Source organism: Pezoporus wallicus, unplaced genomic scaffold (assembly GCF_028554395.1).
Source record: "Pezoporus wallicus isolate ANWC-B61680 ecotype Strahan unplaced genomic scaffold, APGP_CSIRO_Pwel_v1 contig_5352, whole genome shotgun sequence".
Lineage (NCBI taxonomy): Eukaryota > Metazoa > Chordata > Aves > Psittaciformes > Psittacidae > Pezoporus > Pezoporus wallicus.
In genome coordinates this window covers 1,948,474-1,968,779 of record NW_026639660.1, presented here as the reverse complement: position 1 = coordinate 1,968,779, position 20,306 = coordinate 1,948,474, and the positions used below count along the sequence as shown (strand labels likewise).

Genomic DNA, 20,306 nt, shown 5'->3' with positions numbered 1-20,306 from the left:
AGATTAACTGTTTGTGAGTCAGTCACTTTTTGAGCCATGTAGTCCATCTCTCTCTTCCTCCAGTGGTTAAATCAGTGTAATTACTGGACACTGTAACTACGGAGAATCAGATCAGGACTCTTGCTTTACTAAACAGATAACAGAACTGGTACATCTGCAATAGAGGGATAGGCTTGTACAGCATCTAATATACACAGCTCCTCTTCTGCTCAGTACATCCACTCAAAACCAAAGGAATATTCCTTTTTCCTGTCATGGGATATCAGAATAGATAAATTATGACTTCTTATGTACCAGTTTAATATTTCTGTTTGCATGACATAAAAGGCAGCATCACTCCCAAGTTATACTGATGTTACAAACAGAAGTTGTGTCATCTTTTTCCATGGGCTTCCTAGGACTTGTGTGAGCTTTGTGCTCAACAGAAGGACTTTTAACCTGTATTGCCAGTGGGGTGCTTTTAAACTGCCTTTAATTCATCAGTTTCAGTTGGAGACTTAGCCTAACATGACCTCATTACAAGACTGGGAATCAGGGGGAGGAGTGGAAATTTAACAGGTGGATAACAAAAATTAAGAGAGTGATCTTGATTACCTGCGTGCTGGATTTGGCTGGGATAAAGTCAGTTTTCTTTCTAGTAGCTGGTACAGTGCTGTATTTTAGACTCAGGCGGAGAATAATAGGGATAACACACCAATGTTTCAGTTGTTGCTAAGCAGGGTTTACCCTAAGTCAAAGACCTTTCAGCTTCACACTACCCCACCAGTGAGTAGGGCAGAGGGTACAAGAAGCTGGGAGGAGACACAGCCAGGACAGCTGTCCCCAGCCAAAGGGATATTCCATACCCTAAAACATCATGCTCAATATATAAACTAAGGGGAGAGCTGGCCAGGCACAACTGCTCAGAACTGACTGGGAATTGGTCAGCAGGTGGTGAGCAAATTGCATTATGCATCACTTGTTTTGTATGTTTTAATTCTTTTATCACAGTTATTTTCACTTCCTTTCCTGTCCTATTAAACTATCTTTCTCTCAACCCACAAAATTTCACCTATTCTTCTCAGTTCTCTCCCCCATCCTACAGAGTGTGTTGTGTTTAGCTCCCTGCCAGGTTAAACCACAATAAGGAGATATCTGCATATCAACAAACTACTCTGGCTACTATTAAAACTCAATTAATGCATCCAAGATTAAAATTTGAGACTAAATCACATAGGCCTCACTTCTAAAACATAAGACTGTTCTCAGAAACTGCTGAACTTCATCCTCTTGTGCTGTAGTCACAAGGGGTTAACTGCAATTCCCTGCTGCATAAGAAGGTACTGGTAAGGGAAAGCGAATGACCAGTTATTTTGTATTTGGCCACCACCATGTCCAGCCCTGGTAGCCACAATTCTGGGAAGATGCCACTAAACAAAAGGTTTCAGAAGAACCATAAGACTGATCCTATCACTTATGTTTGCTAGACTGAAGGTAGGCAAAGCAAGGTAAAGAAAGAGAATGCACGAGGGAGAACAACTTACCAAGGCTTGTGGTGGATTCTCTATTATTTGGATTTTTATTAAAAAATAATTTAAAAAAATCTAAAAACTGTCCATTGGCCAATTCAAATAATTCAGGCAGAGCCAGGAATTATACCAATACAGAACTGGGCAGGATTCAAGAAAGGCCTACAACTTGTCACAGATAGGTTCCCAATGGTCTGTTCTAGCTTTTATAAGTCAAGATAAATGAACAGTATTTTCCCCTAAATACGTGACATTTCTCCAAAGAATTAAAGATTTTGAAAAGCATTTTTATCTAGGCAAAGTCTAAATTTCTAGAGCCTTTCTGTCCACAGATTATGTTTTCTTGGCCGTCAAGATGATCATGAAGGGTGAAAGGGCAAATCTCCTGGAAGTTATCAAAATAGAGCTCTCATCCAAACTGTTGTGTTTGGAAAGTTCTTGTCTTTCAGCGCAAAATAGGAAAAAAAAAAAGTAGATATCTATGTTTGACAGTACTTCAAATCCTGCATGGAAAACTGAATAAATTCTTTCCTGTCAAGTTGCCATGAGCAGTTTGAGATCTGCAAGCTTTACAAGCTGTTTCTTATCTGACGCTGTGCGAGCAGAAGGGCACACATTTCACAGCAACCTAGCCTATTCACAATAAAAACTAAACATTTTAAAGTACAACTTTCCAACAAGGGTATCTGAAGTCCATGACTGAGCAGAATCCACTGTCCAACTTCAGATACTCAGTTTTGAAGAAAAACACATTGAAAAAACAGGATATGTGGCTTCGTTCACTTTTACTTAAAAGAAATTGAGATAGCTCTTTAATTTGACAATACTCTACGATTTCTTTTCAAGCCACATCTCCTGTACATTGTTACTGCTGTAAAACTTGACTGTGGGACTACGTTTGTACTTTGAGGATATTAACCCAAGAACTACAAACTTTGAAATTCAGAAAGCCCAGCGACCAATGACAGCTACCTCACCAAATGGACTGAAAGAACACGCTGAATCAGAGTACCTGGAGAAGTACTATTTCAGACAAGGACCTCCAATTTACAGGCACACACACAGAGACAGCTGCTTCTACTTCCACAGATACCACACTGTTTATAGAGAGGAAACACACCATTTCTTAAATAATGCCTTTTTAACATGTCCACCTACCCTTCAGATGTCTTGGAAGCTTCTGTTCTAAAGCTCATTTTCAGAGTTTTATAAACATCAGACTGCATTCAAGCCAACATTTTCTACCCTTCATCTGCAGCAATCTGTAAATGCTTGTGTATTGGGAGGATTAGAAAGAGGTGGGAGAATTTTAACTGAGGCTGTTAAAACTGTTTAATGAGACAAAACAAAAATATGTATTTTTGCTCTCTTGCTCTAATGTAATGTCCTTTACTCCTATGCATACAGCATCCATCAAAATCCACAGCCTTGCTAAAACATTCTGGCACTGTTGTACTTTTAAAGCTAGTCCTGACATTCAAACTTGGATCTGGGAATGTGTCTTTTCCTGTCACTGTGAATTACCAGGACAGTCAATTTTAAGGTATTACATTATTTTTGCAAGATTCAGTAGTTTAGCGTCTGCCACCGAAAGGCTTCCAAAATCCCCTGTCTATTAAAAATACCACCCCTCCTGCTCACATTGCTCTATCTCACAAACAACTCAGCAGGAAGGAATAACCACCAACCCAAATCCAGAGGAAGAACAGAACCTCTGCATAATAACTAGTTGAGTGGAACCAGGAGAAGGACAATGGGAGAAGGGATTGATGCGAGGATCCATGGGAGAAAGACACATAAAAAGGCTTGATGCAGGAAAAATAGCTGGAATTTAGCAACAGAAGTTAATATCATGTTTAGATCGCTCATTTGGGCATTGAAGCCTGCTTCTTATAGATTCTTTGGGTTTATGCAGATTATATGTTTGTATTTTCAGAGATCACTTAAATACATATAAAGATTTACATTTCAATGGATATACTGTTCTTACCAAAGGCAGTGTCACAAAGTTTACAACTTCTCTGTAGTTGCTTCATTAGATGCTACTCCTGTCTTTTCCTTCTACATGGCTGTCAGCGCATATCCCAGCAATCCAACTGTTACACCATGGCACAAAATAACTTATTTATAATGTATATTCCTCTGCCAAAGCAGAGACACCCTTATAGTCTCAAGGTAAAATACCTACTGCAGCTAAAAGTGGAATTAATTTTCAGACAAAAATCTAAAACCTGTCTGCAGCATAAGCTACTTGATTGTTCATCACTTCCATTTGGAGAGGCAGGTTTTATTTTTGCCCTCACAAATTCCTTTAGGAACTCCTACAGATTCCTAACCTACTTGAGCTCTTGCTATTGTAACTTTTCTTCTTTGGGACTAGAAATATGTATTTTTAAGAAAGCTGTACAGCCCACTGCCATAAAATGGATGGCTTTGCTGGTTTTGCTGTTGACCTTAGTAGATCTTATCTAAAAGACTCTGGAGACTGAGATGGGTATTCATCATGCCTGAGGGTGCATACAGACAAAACCAGAACTATACAGCCTCTCTCCCTACTAATATCGTGTAAGTGGGGAAGTAGCATACAGCAACAGAGCAGCTGCCATACAAATTACTGGTTTGCTCAGTCCATTATCTTGCTCCTAACAATAGCATTTTCTATTCAGTTAGTTCCTCTGTATCATTAATTACTTTGCATATCATTAATAAGGAACAAGTTAGAGCAGATATGATAACATTAACAATCCCATCTTTTCATTTAAGGTTTTCTTCAAACTGACTAGATTTTCTAATTTATTTCTAGGCAAGATAACCAAACTGTACAATGTGTTACTGTAAATTTATATTATTGTAGCATCAGAAGCCCTAATCACAAGCCAGGTATCTGATATATTAGGAATTATGCATACATAAAATGCCAACCACAAAATCTCATTAAAGACTGTTCTCCAGTTTTTGCATCTTTGGAAGCAGGGAATACTGTTAACTTTGCAACAGAATTGTAACTGCTATGAGCGTCACCTCCTTTCTATTTCACCTTTCCACTGCAAGTGTCTGGGCTGAAGCAAAATACAATTCCAAATGCCATATATACAGCCTATGCGTGGACACACACTGCTCCATTCTTTACCTCCATATTCCCATCTGGTTTTAAAATCCAAATAGAAAAGACCCCTGGGTACACTGCACCTTACCCTCTTAAGAACTGTGGCTACTCTTCCAGGCTTATCTCCTAGAGAACCATGAGCAAGCAAAGAACCAGCTTAGACTTGACGAAGAGCAGTAATCTTTTCAATCTGGAGCAGGAACATGTGAGCTGCATCTGACATGCAGGACAATCAATGGCACCATTCTTCCCTTACCCGTCTTTCACTCACCATGTAGCTCTCTTACTGTTCATGTCTTCCTTAAATTGAGTTAACCCCTAACATAGATGCATAGGAGCCATGTATCCTTAAAAGGGAAACACCAATGACTGCACAGCTTTTAGTATCAGAGATGCTTTTGGTTTTATTCTTTGTGGTTACAGAAATGTGTACCCTCAAAGCACCAATAAATGCTTCAAATGACAAGGAGCCTGTAAAATTAAAATTGATGAAGTTATCATTTGAAATCTGAACATTAGGAAGACTGGCCTAGCCGTTTTCCAGAGATAAAATTTTAACCAAACCTAAACTGTGCTTTAATTCTCAAAAGACAGTTTATCAAATAATCCAAAAAATGAAGAGTGAAAAGTAATACTGATGACCATTCCCCAGCAGAAATCATCATTAAAAGCAGTGGCAAGACTGCCTGAACAAGATGCTGCTCCTTAGTGGTGGTCTGTCACATCAAAGACAGGATATTTATGGAGTGCATCTCAAGAACAGAAAAGGGGAGAGAAAAAACAAACCAAAACACTCGCCTAATGCTCCACCACATCTTGAACTAATCTTTGCCTGAGTTTCAGATCTAATTTAACTAATTTCATGAATAAACAGAATTAAAGTAAAACTCAGTCAAAGTATACATTGAATAATATTAACTGAGGCAAAAAAAAAAGGTAACATTAGAGGTTTCTAGAAAATACTTAAACCTTCATAGAAATAATTTATGTAAAGACACACAATTTAGGCTTTACTTAACTAGAACTGGAGATATATACACAAGGAAGGAAGAATTTAACTTGGTTTTGATTGCAGGATCAATTTAGAAGGTTAGATTTTGTAAGTTCTGGAACAATGAGGAGCATGCAAAAATTGCTCTGGTATCACAAGGATTTTTTTTTTTTCTTTTTAAGGTTCTAAATTACCTAAGTATTGATTTTGGTAAAATTAAACAGCTTTCTAATGAGAAGAATCCATTAGTGCTGTCAGAATCTTAATGATGATAGAAATAAAATACAGGAATAAAAAAAAAAAAGCAAGAAAGAAAATTGAGGGAGGGGAGGATCTCCAGCAACATTAGCATCTTGTTCCTGTACATCACTTGGTACTAGTGCACTACTCAAGCACTAGAAAAAGCAAACAAAAAAAAACCTGTCTATGACATGAGCTGACCCAGTCATATAGTGGGAGAAAACCATCTTCTGAGAGGTCAGTAAGGAGCTTTTCTGGAATAGGAGAAAGAATGGAATTGCTTATCAAAGCAACAAGATCCATCAGAGTCTTCTTCACTAAAGACTTAAGCCTCAAGTCGTGTCTACCCATCTCAGTCCTGCCTCTTGTTTGCTTCCTGCTTAAGATTTGAAACAATATTACTCATACTCTTACAGGTATCAGGGTTTCTCCTTGCAAAGATCATGACAGAGAACTCTTGCCACCTAGAAAGCTAGTTTCACAACCTCTTTGGAGAAATGTTTCATAGATGCTGACTGTGGTGGCAGCAAAAGCACCTTTGATCTTCCTTGCAGAGCATCACTGAGAATTCTGAACCCCATCATTAGAAATATCATATGCAGAAGAATCAGGTTGCAGAGTCCAAGAATGCAAAATTAGGAAATCCCATGATTATATCGCTTGTGCAACCACTGCTTGGTCACTTTACCATCTGCACTAGTGTTGCCCAGTGCTACCGGAAGGACCATGACAGAGCAGGATCTTCAGCTTTAGCCCAGGATTTCAAACAGATACTCTTTTTGTTACTTCTCACTTCATTGACCTCACACACTGTTTGAGGCAAGAGAGCTGTGAGAAATAATGTGACCCTAACGCACCTATATATGCATCACCATTTTCTACAGGCATTTTCCAACTTATGGATACTTGCTTTTGCCAACATAACAGGCTTTAGGTTTTTGGGTTTGCTTGACTTTACTGTTGTTTTGTACAGACTTTTTAAAAAGTCAACTAAAAAGAAAACCCCACCAAATCTATCTTCTCAGACTAACAGTTTACTTTTAGTTACTATTTTCATGGTAGTTTCTAATATTCCAATATGAAAAAACCATTCAGAATGAAGACTTAACACCCATTGCCTTTGTTTAAGGCACAACATGAATATTCAGAAAAACATAAAATTTTTAGGGCAAACCAGTGAGAACCAGGCTTGAAACATCTGGTATTGGAAAGCAAAGACTTGAACAGCTGTTTATTTTTAGAATGTTCTCTACAGATGATTAAAAAAAAAAAAAACAAAGCTATCAAATAGATCTAAACAAGTTTGCAGACCTGACCAAGCAAGTCATACCTAGTTTCAGTGACCGCAGCTTGTCATCAGCACTTGTATCTCTACAGAAGGTCAGCTGCTGTTTACACATAACCGCTGAAAAGTTCACTTAGCTCATTCAGAATGAGCCCCAGCACAATAACTCACTATATCAGCCCATTTATTTTCTTATCTAGCTTGTTCCCTGTTGACCTTTATGACAGAAATCAAAGCAGTGTATCAGAGGCAGTGAGCTTCTTCCATTATTCAGCACAAGTAAACAACATTAACACAACATTTACATAGTTAAGATGCATCTTGTCCCACACATAGTGAGGGTTGATACTCTTCATGTGGCTCCCTGGCATTCAGGAGATCCTAGTCATCAAGTTTTAAGATTACTGCGTAACTTACGTAATTTCAAAGATAACAGTATTTCAAATTACTTTTGCTAAACACACATTTCAATAAAATAGTCTCACATAAAAAGCTACCGTGGACATGAAGATACAATTTCAGTATTCAACTATTGTTTACTCATTTTCAGAGCTTTAGGTATTAAAATGTGCTACACCAACATATGCTCAGCCTGTAAATGGCTTCTCTCCCCCCTTCATGAAAACAAAACACAACCAAAAAGGAGTAAAACAGATTTAACAGTTCAGTAACCTCTCAGAAATAAAAACTCACAGTTGTGTACAAAAATTAACAACTGTGCTCTTGTGGACTTAACTAGTGGCAGAACTGTAAGACAAACCTGACTCGTGAAAATGAAACCCAAGTAAAGGTATAAATATATCTTGCCACCCTGGTCAAGTCTCTATTTGTAGTGATCTCATTTTTATCTTGGCAGTGTGTTTTCTGAAGCTTTACTGCATCTTAATTTAACCCATAAACAATGAGGAACCTAGTCTTCTTGTCAGTCAGCTCTAGCTGTTCCTGTTCTATTCATCTCCCCAGCAGTCATTAGGCTGGATCAATAACTTTGATTGATAACATTATGAATGTAAATACAGAACATTATAAAATATCATAAGCAATGCTCACCTTCATGACTGTCATCCAAAAAATCTTTCTTATTTAATATGGCACTAGAAGTAGACCTCTTCTTCAGCCTGAACTTCACTTGAGCTTGTACTCTGTAGCTTGTACTCATTCTGCCATCCTGCTTCAGACAAAACCCTCCCCTATATAAATGGTGCTTCAAATCTGCTCTCACTGCTCTATCCAGACACAGCCATTAGCACCAGTTAAGCTGCTTCCATTGGCTACCAACTAGTCTGCTTTGCAATGAGAGGAAATCTTTTAGAAAGAGCCCTCCATGCAACACCTGAATACAATTCTCCCCACATCCCCATTTAAGTTTAGACTTGAGTTTATTTGGGAAATTCACTTTGCTGTCACACAAAAACCAAACAAACCACCCACCCAGAGATACGCCTTCACTGACTGCTGCCCCTGTAAGTGTTGTACCCATAGGGATACCGTATCTTTACGGCATGGTGCCTGTTAGGCACTGACCACCCAACTAGCTCAGTTTTACTGCTGTGGGAGGGAGAGGCAGCCTGTTCTCCCCAGTATGGTTCAGATTGTGAGAAATATATTTACTTTGCCTTAATCATGCAGGAAAGTGAAAGCCTATAGTGTTTTACATCATTATGAAAGGCCAAAATGGGCACCAGGTGACATGATCCACATTCTGTCAACGAGGGTGAGCAAGAAGAGGAAGAACTGGTCAGAGAGCGTCACTGAGCCCCCTTGGCCACAGCCTCACTGGCAAGAAGTGATGAATTTGATGCAAATTCTGCACGGAGAGGGAAATTTGTTTTTAAATGCCAATTCCCTCCTACCCTGAACTATTTCTCAAGACCTGGGCAAAGAACCAGAATTTCTTCTATAAGAAGTCATGGTACTTATAAGACTATAAACCAAAGCAGCATACCTAATTACAAAAAGCTGAGAGCAAAACATGTTTTGCCATGAACCATGGCTTTCTTTGGTTACAGGAAAGCTGATATAAGTGCTTTGAAAGAGATTTAGATGTCTCTTTGAAGTCAATGTAACATGTAGCCACAGCAAACGGGACGGTGCAGAGCCACGCTGCCGCAGGGAAAGTGTGCCTCTGGGCTGCCTCTTAGGCGATATCCATCTCTTTCCTTTCCAAAATGCACCCAGGCCACCTCCTGATGATCCTGGCTGGCTCTCCAGAACACAGAAGAGAGGCAGAACCACCGAAGTAGTTTCTGCAGCCTGATTTCACTTCTATGGATGCACAAGGTGCTTCTGAGAGAACAGTCACTGTGATTATCTTCACTCTAAGGAGGAGATAGGCTCCATTGTTTCCTTCCCAGATCCCATTGGCTAATGCTGAGGCCAGGAAAAATAATTCCTTTCAGTACTATCCTACCAAAAAAACCTGCTCGGCTCCTCTCCTCTGCATGCTGTAATAAAAAACAAACGTTCAAAGCAAGGACTGCCTTGACCATAGGAGCTTTCACTTACTTTTCTGAAAGCCTCTGCTGAAAGGCTATTCTTAACATGCCATAGAGCTAAAGTAAATCTTAATGCTAACGCTAAAAATGGCTGGACCCTTTTCAGTACAAGGCATTTTAAAAATAAATCCTTGCACCAGTAATCACCTGCTGATACATGCTTTTATGTTTAGCCAGCTGCTGAGATGCCACATCTGTCACTTCTTGCTTCCAGAAATGCACTTTCCTTTTCTGTCGGCAAGGAGAAAATTCTGCTCCTGGAATTATGCAGAGTATCATGATGCCTTTTTTGGTATCTCTGTCATTCCTCTAAACATCTGAGCCACGGCACATGGATTGCAAGATTTCTGGTACTGTACATCTTCAGAATTGTTCAGCTTTAGATTTTTATACCTTCAACCCTCCGAGTTTTAATCCCTACACTTTGCTGGGCAATGTTATACACTTATAACGCACATGAAGCTAGAAATCATGATCGATGCCTGAGTAATTTCACTCCATGGAGCTCTCCTTCCCTCCCTCCCCCCCCCCCCCATTTTTTTTAAGGAATAGTAAGAGATCAGGATCATATTTGTTACATTAAACACTTCATAATAAGCCCTCTTCCTATTTTTTAAAACATAACAACAATCTCCAATGACGCAAGTCCTAAATTAATTACTTCCTCTATTTCGGTCTCTTTGCAATTTCAACTGAATCAAGTCCCTTATTACAGTACCGCCCGCGTTTCTTCATCAGCAACCCCATCCATACCAATTCTTACTTCACTTCCCGACTTGAACTCTTTGTTCCACCACCAGCATCACACCGGGGCCCTGACTCTCCCCGCCGCGGGCTTGCCCCAGCCCCGCCGCACGGTTATACCCAACCCCACGCAGAAAGGGTCGGCGAAAAGGGACATCCTGCACAAAAAAAAAAAAAACCGTGCCTGTGCTGTTTCGGGGCGTTGCAGGCACGCCTCCAAGACGAGGTTATGTCAGAATAATACTGGGAAGAAAATTTAAACCGATTATAGGGGCGAATTTCAGCTCGGAATTTCAGCGATGTAGAAACACCCTGACACAGTCTTAGCAATGCGGCTCCGGCATAACACCCCCCAAGGAGCCAAACACGAGAATTAAGGGATACTCTCCTTGGACACCCTGAAACGCCTCTCTCCCTGCCGGCCTCCTCCTTGTCCCCTGCGCGGACACGGTGCGACCCCGCTGCCCCTCCGCAGGGGAAGACTGGCTGTACCGGCTTGTCGCCGGGCCGCGGCCGCGCAGCCAGCCTGCCCCGCTCCGCGTACACGCCGCTCCCTGACTTACGGCGCTGCTGACTGCTCCCCAGCGCTCCTCCTTCCCAACCTCCTTCCCTCGCTGCCTCCCTCCGCCAGTGCAGAGCCGGGAGGGCAGCGGGGCCGCCCCTCCGCGTCCCGGGTAGAGCGCGGCACCTGCGAGAGCCTGTCAGTGCGCGGCAGCGCCCCGTGTGCCGGGGGCTGCGAGCGGGAGCCGCGGGGAGGCGGTGCTGCCGGCGGCGGGGCTGCGGGCGGGGAGGCGGCTGCAGGGAAATCCTGGCTCCGCGGAGCGCCGCCCGGGAGGCGAAGAGCAGCCGCAGTAACAATAAAGGGCTTTCCTCTCCTTTCCCTTTTTTTTTTAGGAGCCCATTGCTTACCCACCCCGGCAGGGTCCCTTGAAAGCCCTCGGGTGGGCAGTCGTCCCCCCCCCCCTTCTCCCTACCACGGCCATCTCGGAAAGGTGCTTAAAAGCTGACGGTTCTTCACACAAGTCCTCTCGCCCCTCACCTCTTCGACACCCCGGTCGGCTAAGGGTGCGGCTTTCAGCCCGCTGGCCGCAGCACCGCCGGCACCCTCGCTCGCTCGGCCTTTCCTCTCGTCTTGGCGCGATTTTAAGGAGCGCTCGGGCTTTCGCGACTCTGCGCTCTGCAGGTAATCGGCAAACGCTGAGAGAGAGAGAGACGACAGGGCGCAGGGGCGTCTCCTCCCGCCCCGCGGCGGGGCTGGAGGAGCTGCGCGGAGCATCCGCACCGCCTGCCGGGGCCAAGAGCCTTTTAAAGACGGATTTAAGGGCACCTGCCCATCTGTTTTACACAAATGAAACTGCCTTGCCCAGAACCGGAAAGGGTTAGACTAGCTGTGGGCAGTCCATCACGTTACTGATTAGGAAGCCCATAAATACGGAGCTGATGTTAAATTTTTTACAAGTTCCCTGGTTAATCCCCACGGAGACACCGATATTGTTTCACTTCTCCCAGTGACATCCTCCCAGAGGTTTGTGTTGGCAGGTATCTGAACTCAACACTCCTTGTCTGACAGTTTTACGAAAGGGTCATTTTTCAAAATGTTACATTTGGCACTGCCATACGGGCACTGCATATGCACTGAAATAGTAAGTGTGGTACATACTTTACCCAGGCTACAGTATTTTTATAAATATTTGCATAATTTTCATTACGTATGGTATTTTTAAACCGGTGTAAACAGTGGATGCAGTGTAGATGTAGACTTAAAGTATGTTTGCATACCCACATCTGGGTGAGAGAATTTTCCCTTTTGCTTTCTTTGCATTGTTAGCATTGGAGCACTCTAAAGCCAAAGCACTTTACCCCAGGGTAATTATATTTTCTTTTCTGTAAATGCAGTTCCCAAGTTCAGAGAGCATTTTCATCTCGAGGTATTGAGGCTGTAATATTCAACATGCCCGCAGACTGCTTTGCTCTTCCACATAAAAATTTCTCTGGGCAGGAAACATCTGACCATCCGCAGCAGTTTATGGAATCATCGAATTCTCATCATAGGTTGGAAAAGACCTTTGAGTTCATCAACTCCAACTGTTCACCAAGAACAGTTATAGGACAAGGGGTAATGGATTTAAACTGAAAGAAGGGAGGCTTAGATTAGACACTAGGAAGAAATTCTTTATTGTGAGAGTGGTGAGGCACTGGCACAGGTTGCCCAGAAAAGCAGTGGCTGTTCGATCCCTGACAGTGTTCAAGGTAAGGTTGGAAGGGACTTGAAACAACCTGGACAAACTGGTTCAGTGGAAGGTGTCCATGCCCATAGCAGGGGTGTTGGAACTAGGTGGTCTTTAAGGTCCCTTCTAACCCTAACTATTCTATGATTCTATGGCTGCCAAATCCAGTACTAAACCCTGCCTCTAAGTGCTGCCTCTACATAGTTTTTGAACACTTTCAGGGGATGGTGGTTCCACCACTTCCCTGGGCAGCCTGTTCCAATATGCAATCACCCTTTTGGTGAAGAAATTTTTCCTAATATCCAGTCTAAACCTCCCCTGGTGCAGCTTTAGGTTCTTGTATCTTGTCCTATCACCTGTTACTTGGGAGAAGAGACCAGCTGCCTCCTTGCTCTATCTTCCTTTCAGGTAGTCTGAAATCAAACTTATGCAGAAAATACTGCCCTTTCACACAAAATTTCCCACTGCTGAAGTAATTTCAATTGTATGAAAATCCTTTTAGCCATTTGATTTACATAGCGTGATTAAAAAAACCCAAAACAAAACAAACTCAACAGCAAACCAAGCCCTCCATAGATCAGTTGAACGGCTGAGGGTGAAGAGCTCCATGCAACCGGTACATCCCTGTGCCCGGTGCGTGGCCCCTGGCTCCGTGCAAGCACTGCCTGAGCAGATGGTTGGAGGGTGCTGCCCAGGGGAGCGGGGTGGCTCTACTCTGGCTTCTGACAGCACTGAACACATGATGGCCACAGACTGCACAGTTCCAGTAATTCTTAATTGCTATTGCAGAAGCCAAAGTAAATTTGAGAGCAGCCCAGTTTATGCAAAAGAACAGAGCAAAGAGCTATTATAAAGTTTGTGTAAGCAAAAGAAAAAAAGAATTCTGTAATAAATCCTGGCTTCTTTGGATACATTTCCAGCTTTGCAATTATTCAGTTATTTATCTGGCGTGAAAGCACTCCATGCTACCTTTAATCTACCAAGTCTACTTTTGAGACTACTTTCTCATTTAGGGACCTAATTTAAGTGGCTTAAAACCTTTTAAAAGGGACACTCGAGGGATGACCTTGCTCGTACTTCTCTTTAGTTCAGAAAAGACATGTGTGTGAGCATGCATGTGTGACTCCATGTGCTGAAGCTGAAGGAAGTCCACAAAACTGTTTCTGAGGACAAACCAGACAGGCACACAGATTCATTTGCCATAGGAACAGACTGGCAGCATTTTACAGCAGCACACTCAAAAGCTTGCCCCAGTCATGTCACATCTCTGCCTCTTCTGAGTACTTTCCCTAGTTCTTTTTCAGAGCTGGGGTTCAAGCCTCTGTGTGCCACCATACTGGGCCAGAGTGGGGTTAACTCTCTTGTGTTGTTTCTCTCTTGTACTCTTTCACATTGTGACCTCCTGTGCCTCTGACCTGCAGCACCTGTTCCAGCTTTTCCTCTTCAGTTTTCCCTTGTCTTTGACCCTTCTGAGTTTCATGCTTGTTTTCACTGTGGTGAAATGACATGTGTCTCTTTAGCCCTAAAACCTATCTGGCTCACAGCCACACTGTTTCTGCTGTCCTTTTCTCATTGCTCTTACCTTCTCCAGTTCCATGTTAGTCACCCCAAGGTTATCAAAAGCAGGCCACATTCCCCAGTACAAGGAGCACGTTCTTTAGGCTGCACTGCACTCAACTGTACCGTCATAGGCCGTAATGATACTGGTTTGTTCTCTTACAAAGAATCAAAGGACATATTACTAGGAAAGTGTTGTTTGTACACATAAATACAGTTAGTGTTTTCAGGCAGTAACAGTTTAGAGTGAGTTTTCAGTTTCTCTGCAGAAAAATGCTGATCCCTCCCCAGCTTATCATGCTATGGGAAACCCCGGAAGACAGAAGTGTAAGGGCCAGAGGCAGAGCTGAGTTTCCTAGGAGAACCTCAATTCTGAATTTCTTCAGCTTCTTAGAAGCTAAAGTATTAGCATTATTAATAACAGGCAGGTTTTGAACTGATCATCAGGAAGGACTGATGGGATCCTCTGCTGTTAGGTCTCTTTCCACCACAGATTTATGCTGGTCTCTCTGGTCACTTCAAGCCTCTTTCATTAGGACCTAAACCTGGACTTTAAACCATGGTCTTAAGATTCCTAAATGGCAGGCATGCTTGAATACTTAAATACTTTAATACTTATGTCCCTGTGATATCTAGAGAATGTAAGTATCTGTTTAAGTGCTTTGCTGAATCAGGGCAACTTCTATGCGTCATAATAGTAGCTTTATTTATGTATGCACAACTCAAGCCTGCGGTGCTTTTGCATTTCTTTCAGCTGGAGCTAGATCATGAGTTTAGTGAGGATTGTTAAGCAGTTTGTTATGCTTTGAAAGTGTCTCTTTAAAAGCTGTACTTTTACAAAGGTTTTATGATCCTTTAAGCACATGTGATTAGCATAAGCTCTGGAAGCTAAAAAGTTAAACTATTTAATGTAAACGCTCTTCATATTACCACCATAACCAAGAAAATGTTACTAAAGCCTATTTCGCAAACTGTCTAATACTGTTTTCCAGTGTTCCTGAAGACTGCATTCTGAAATATTATCGCTAAATAATGTTTAGCAATACTACATAGGAATAGTCTAAATATTCATCTTTTTTTTAATAATTCCCGTGGATTACCAATGCACATATATCCAAACATACAGTGTTTCTGATATGTTACTTTATAGAGTGACAACAGTGTAGGGTCAGAAGGGACTTTGGGGCCATCTCCTCCATGTTGTGCCCTGATGCAGGATCAAGCATTTCACTTTTAAAGCCTTCCAGAGTCCCTAGACCTTGCCATGTTCTTGTCTAGGGGAAGAGCAGCCCCTTATTGTTCCCTGAACCATGCTGCTATGTAATGCATACAAACTCATCTCCTCAGCCACCTTTCACAATCCATACCAGATCCCTGTGGCTGTGTGGGCAAGCTGGGCTACCACACACCCAGGCCATTCCTACATGTGTTCATTTATTCTCTGTTCTTAAAATCATCCATTGATGAAAATTCCACAACCTCCTGAGGTAGCTCCATAGTCTCATCTTTTTACTATCCATATTTTTTCTCTTTTTCCAACAGACACGCAACTTAACTTACATCTTTCTTTGCTGCAAATTGGTCTGCTTTCTTCTCTCACTGAGCCAAAGGAACAGTGACACCATCTTTTTCACAACAATCTTATTTGGAGTCTCTTACTTTCCCCAGCCTTACAATTTTGCCTAGCTGTTTGCTCTTACCAACTCAAAACAATGATCATGGGTACTTAATAAAGCTTCTTTTAATTGAAATTACTATGCAGCATAGGAAAGAAAGAGCATGATCTGACCAAGGGAAAAAGTCTTCTGCATCTTGTTTGCCACAGATTATTTCTGTAACTGTTACTTCGGGAATTTCTATAAATAAAATCACTATCACTCTTCTGAGAAGTGAGCATTTTTACTACCATTTTTTAAACAATGAAAAAATAAGATCTGTTTTTCATCTAAATTCTTTCTATATTTGAAAGCACTTAGAGAAGAAAGTCCAAAGAAATGTGGTTAGGTTTGACGAAAAGAAGCCTCCCACTGGGATATTTAACGGAATACCTGGAACACAGTGTTGAAAGACTTATAATATTTGGAATCCACTTTTTCGACTCTTGTTCCATGACCTCTGAGCTCCAGAAGACCTTACTTGGCTTTAGCTCATTATCCTCCATGGTGATAACACTTTGGACCCAGGGGAGAAAAGGACTAATTGACCTACAGTTCAAACGTGTCTTTTACTTGACCTTGTACATATTAATGATGGATGTTTGACTTGCAACTTTTTGGTATTCAAACACTGGAAAAGATTTGGCTTTCCTAGCCTGCCTTTCCTCACCTCTTTATGAAATGCCAAGTGGGAGCACGCATGTGTGCGGGGGGGCACCAACCTTCCCTTCCCCTTCCTCCCCATACTGCCCAGTAGTGCATGGGGAAGCACATGGGTGAAGTGGTGATTCAGCTGGTGAAAGAAGATGGTAGTTCACACATTGCCCCAAAGAGCTGCTGCTTCTTTCTTTTGTCATTTACTCTCTCTGCATGTGCTAAGCTCAGAGCACTTTTCTCTGCAGAGCTCCCCAGGGAGAAGAGGACAAAAGTCCCACAGTGTCTGGTGGGAGGGGATGCAGAGAAGTCTCTAGTGTCAGATGAATACCATTATCTATGAGCACCCACAGCTTCAAATACATCACTAATTAGTTTTCAATGACAGGACATTATTGGCTGTTTTAAGCTGAGAAGGGGAATAGCAAACCAAAAGTTATTTGAAAGGATATTGCAGTAGCTCATATAAATGTAATAAATGTATATTAGCATAGAATAAATACTACTTTTATCAATAATTGCTCACTTTACAAAGACAAAGACGAGTGAAAGAACAATGAGAGCTCTGCAAAATTTTGGCTTGCTTAATACGAAAATTTGTGCATCCCTATCAGCAGTTAGGGACTAATTCTGAAACCGCTGAGTACTCTTGCCTTCTACTAACTACTGTGGCAGGTGAGAGCACCTGGCATCTTGAGAAATCAGGCTCTTTGGCGGTTTTAATTTAGGCTGACAATAATGCTGAATAAAAATATTCTTGGGGATAGCCCGCAATTATATAGCATGAGCTCATTTTTTCATTATAAAATATGAACTGAAACCATTCATAACTGCTAGCCAATATTACAACAGGCAATTCCAGTTTTTCATTGCATGGGAAAAGCACTAGCAAGCTTTAATGAGTTTCAAAAATAGCTGCCACATCAGAAAATTGTAATTGTGCTTGTTTTTCTAATGTGAATACCTGTTCAGCAGACATATCTTAAACAATGGCATCCAAATAGACCAGGGCATGTAAAATAGCTGCTTTTATTTGTCAGCTGCACACCCATTGTTTTCAGTTGGAGCCTGCAGAGCAGCTTCAGCTGTACATTCCTGGGAAGTGAATAATATCAGTTGAGATTACGCTACAGTACCACATCTATTACAAGTACATTATAAAGATTGAATATAACCTAATTAGGAAATGCTGAAATCGGCTGGGTGTGGATGTGGGCTGGTAGAGAGTTGTTTTACATGACTTTCACTTACTGAAAATGGGAGTTCACAGAGGATAAGGCAAAGGTAGCAGTGTAGATTTCAATCCCAAATCCTGACATCACATGCGCATCTCACATTCCGCATCCCCTTGCTGCCAAGCTAAAGAATTGCTTCCTTAGTTTCACTTCCATGAAATGCTTTTGTAAACACTTTGTGAATCCAGCAGGACAAGCCAAATTTGGTCACATTCTTATTTTTTACACAGATGAGAATTGGAGCACTATTCTGGCTTCCAGTGCTGCAAGGACAGGGTCGCGGAAGGTCACAGGCAGAGTTTCTCCCAGGAAGCAGTTCTTCTGCATGCCCTTACAGAAAGCTGTGTTTCCCCAACACCGCCTACTACAAAATCCCTTCCTTGCACCACAGGAGAAAAGAAAGATTAGCCAAGCCAGCTGTCTCTTTTGGGTCCTTGCATACTCCCTGAGCTGAGAATTAATAAAAGAGCAAAAGACTACAGTGTTTTACCTGGACGATGGAACAATTCCAGCTATATGTAGCTTCTGTTTTTCTTCACGTTTGGATTTGGAGGGATGTATTTAGAGGATCAGAAGATCATCTGGTTTGGGGTATTTTTCACAGATCTGTGAGGGTTCATCTTCATTGGACAAGTGAAAAGACATGCCCTTCAGCAGCTTCATGGGACCTTCCTCTTCTTGTGGATCTGGCTCTTCTGACAGCCTTACTGGGCTGCAAAACATGGTTGTTTCATTGCTGTCTGTTTACAGCCTTACCACAGCATCTCTGATCAGCATTATGGGATGTCACAGTTACAAAAATCTGTATCAGCTGCCTCTGTGTTTGTATGTTGTTAGCCGGGCATGCTGCTGACTAACAAGAAGTCACTGACAAGATGCCTTCAAATGTGTCTCATGTCTTGCATTTACCTCCTGGTTCCAAAATGAAAGTTGCATTAATGCCAACAGCTGGAAGAGATCAGTGCTCCAAGTTGGATTCATGCCTTACCACTGACTGGAATGAAGGATGAAGGGAGAAAACTTCAGCATGCCAAGCTGAAAGTAGTCTACTATGCTTATGGGACAAAGTCTCATCTGTACAGGTACTCACAAAGGATAGACCACTTTTCCCACAGCCCACCACAGAATGGTGGAATTGAGCGTGCAGTTAAAACCAGTAAATATAACCTCAGACATCATGGTATGGCCCATAAATTAATACAGTACCAGAATAGATACATTTGAGCATAACTCTGCTGTTCATGTGCTTAAACCTGAGCTAAAAGTCAACAGTTGCCCAATTTCTTTGCCATGAATATATTTTTAAGAACCTATTCCCACCAGAAACAAAGGAGTGATTCATCTTTTCTTGTGTTGGCCTTCACACATTGTTTAAATACTATGAAATTGATTCTCAGCTTGACCTTTCGGTAGTCAAGAATAACTATTAAGATCAATGGCGTGATGCTGGTGTGAAATTACATGGCAGGCATCGCGTAAAGAAATGCACTTCATAGAGGTATATCTTTACTATGTATTTACTACAGTGTGCACTTCTGCATCTCCTGATGTTACCGTAGTTGTGTGTCCTGGGTTCAGCATCTCCTGTCCTGGGACCATGTCTTCCTCTACATTGGCTCTATAAACACCGGAGACTTATGTCTTCTGAGTAATGTGATTAGCTATGTGTATCCTCTGCATCCATATCACCAAAATCTGCATTTAAAATCCAAAATGAAATTGCCTGTTCCACAGGCCAACAAATATTCTCTAGTTCACAACATAGATAAGTCACAAACCAAATTTCAAACTACCAAAACCTCCAAGACTGTAAAGGTCTGACTTCTTTTCTGTTGCTTGGTGTCTCCATAGCAGTTAAGAGAAGCGAGCTGCTACCTTACTTTGAAGCACTGGTCTTGAACCTACTGTCTGTGGGCCTCTCGTGCTCACCTCTGAGGGTCTTCTGAAAGGTAAATGAGAAAAGAATGCTCATTGTCAGTAGGTTTGGATCTGCATAGGAACATTTTTAGGAGACCGCAATTTGAGAAAGATGGAGGTAGCTAATCCAGGACATCAAGATTCAAATCTTTTGCTTACACACTGTAAAGATTTACTGATTTGTTTTAGACTGAAAAATATTAGTGGGAACAAAGTATAGGGAAAGTTTAAAAATGGATAGCATGATAAAATCTGAAATAATTTTTGTAAAGATTCCTCCATTTTGTAAGATACCTAGGGCGTTTTCAGAAAAATGTCTGGAAACCTAATAACAAATATAACTGTCATTTATATTTGAATTTCCATAATATTCACATCAATTATGGTAATGTTTTTACCAGTGCTCCTGCTATATAATTAGATGACCTGACGTCTAGCTAAACAAACAACATACTGTATATGATTAAAACGCTGGTCAAGTTGCATAGGATAATAATATGACAGTGCCTGAAAAATTCATTTGCTTTTTCTTTGTTTTTTTTTCCCTGGACAAAAATACTCTCATTTGAAGAATATAACTGTCATTAACCCCTTCTCTCCCTTCTTCACCATATATAAATATGCTGTCATCCTAGAAGACTACTTGGGAAGCAGCAGGACTAATCTTTTTAAATGTGTAACAGCCTACAGA

General features: G+C 41.5%; 1 protein-coding gene across 4 annotated transcripts in view; it reads right to left on the bottom strand.

Annotated features, from left to right (window-relative positions):
* The window catches only part of CDC42EP3 (CDC42 effector protein 3), a 28,260-nt gene extending 16,751 nt beyond the window's left edge, over positions 1-11,509 (bottom strand). The window contains exon 1 of one of the 4 annotated variants that reach the window (XM_057415381.1): positions 11,409-11,509. The gene's annotated coding sequence lies outside the window, so the exon portion shown is untranslated. Of the gene's footprint in view, positions 1-2,666; positions 2,786-10,861; positions 11,135-11,408 lie in introns of those variants that run through there. The other 3 variants (XM_057415380.1, XM_057415378.1, XM_057415379.1) reach the window with 3 other exon arrangements.
* Between the last annotated feature and the right edge of the window lie 8,797 nt (positions 11,510-20,306).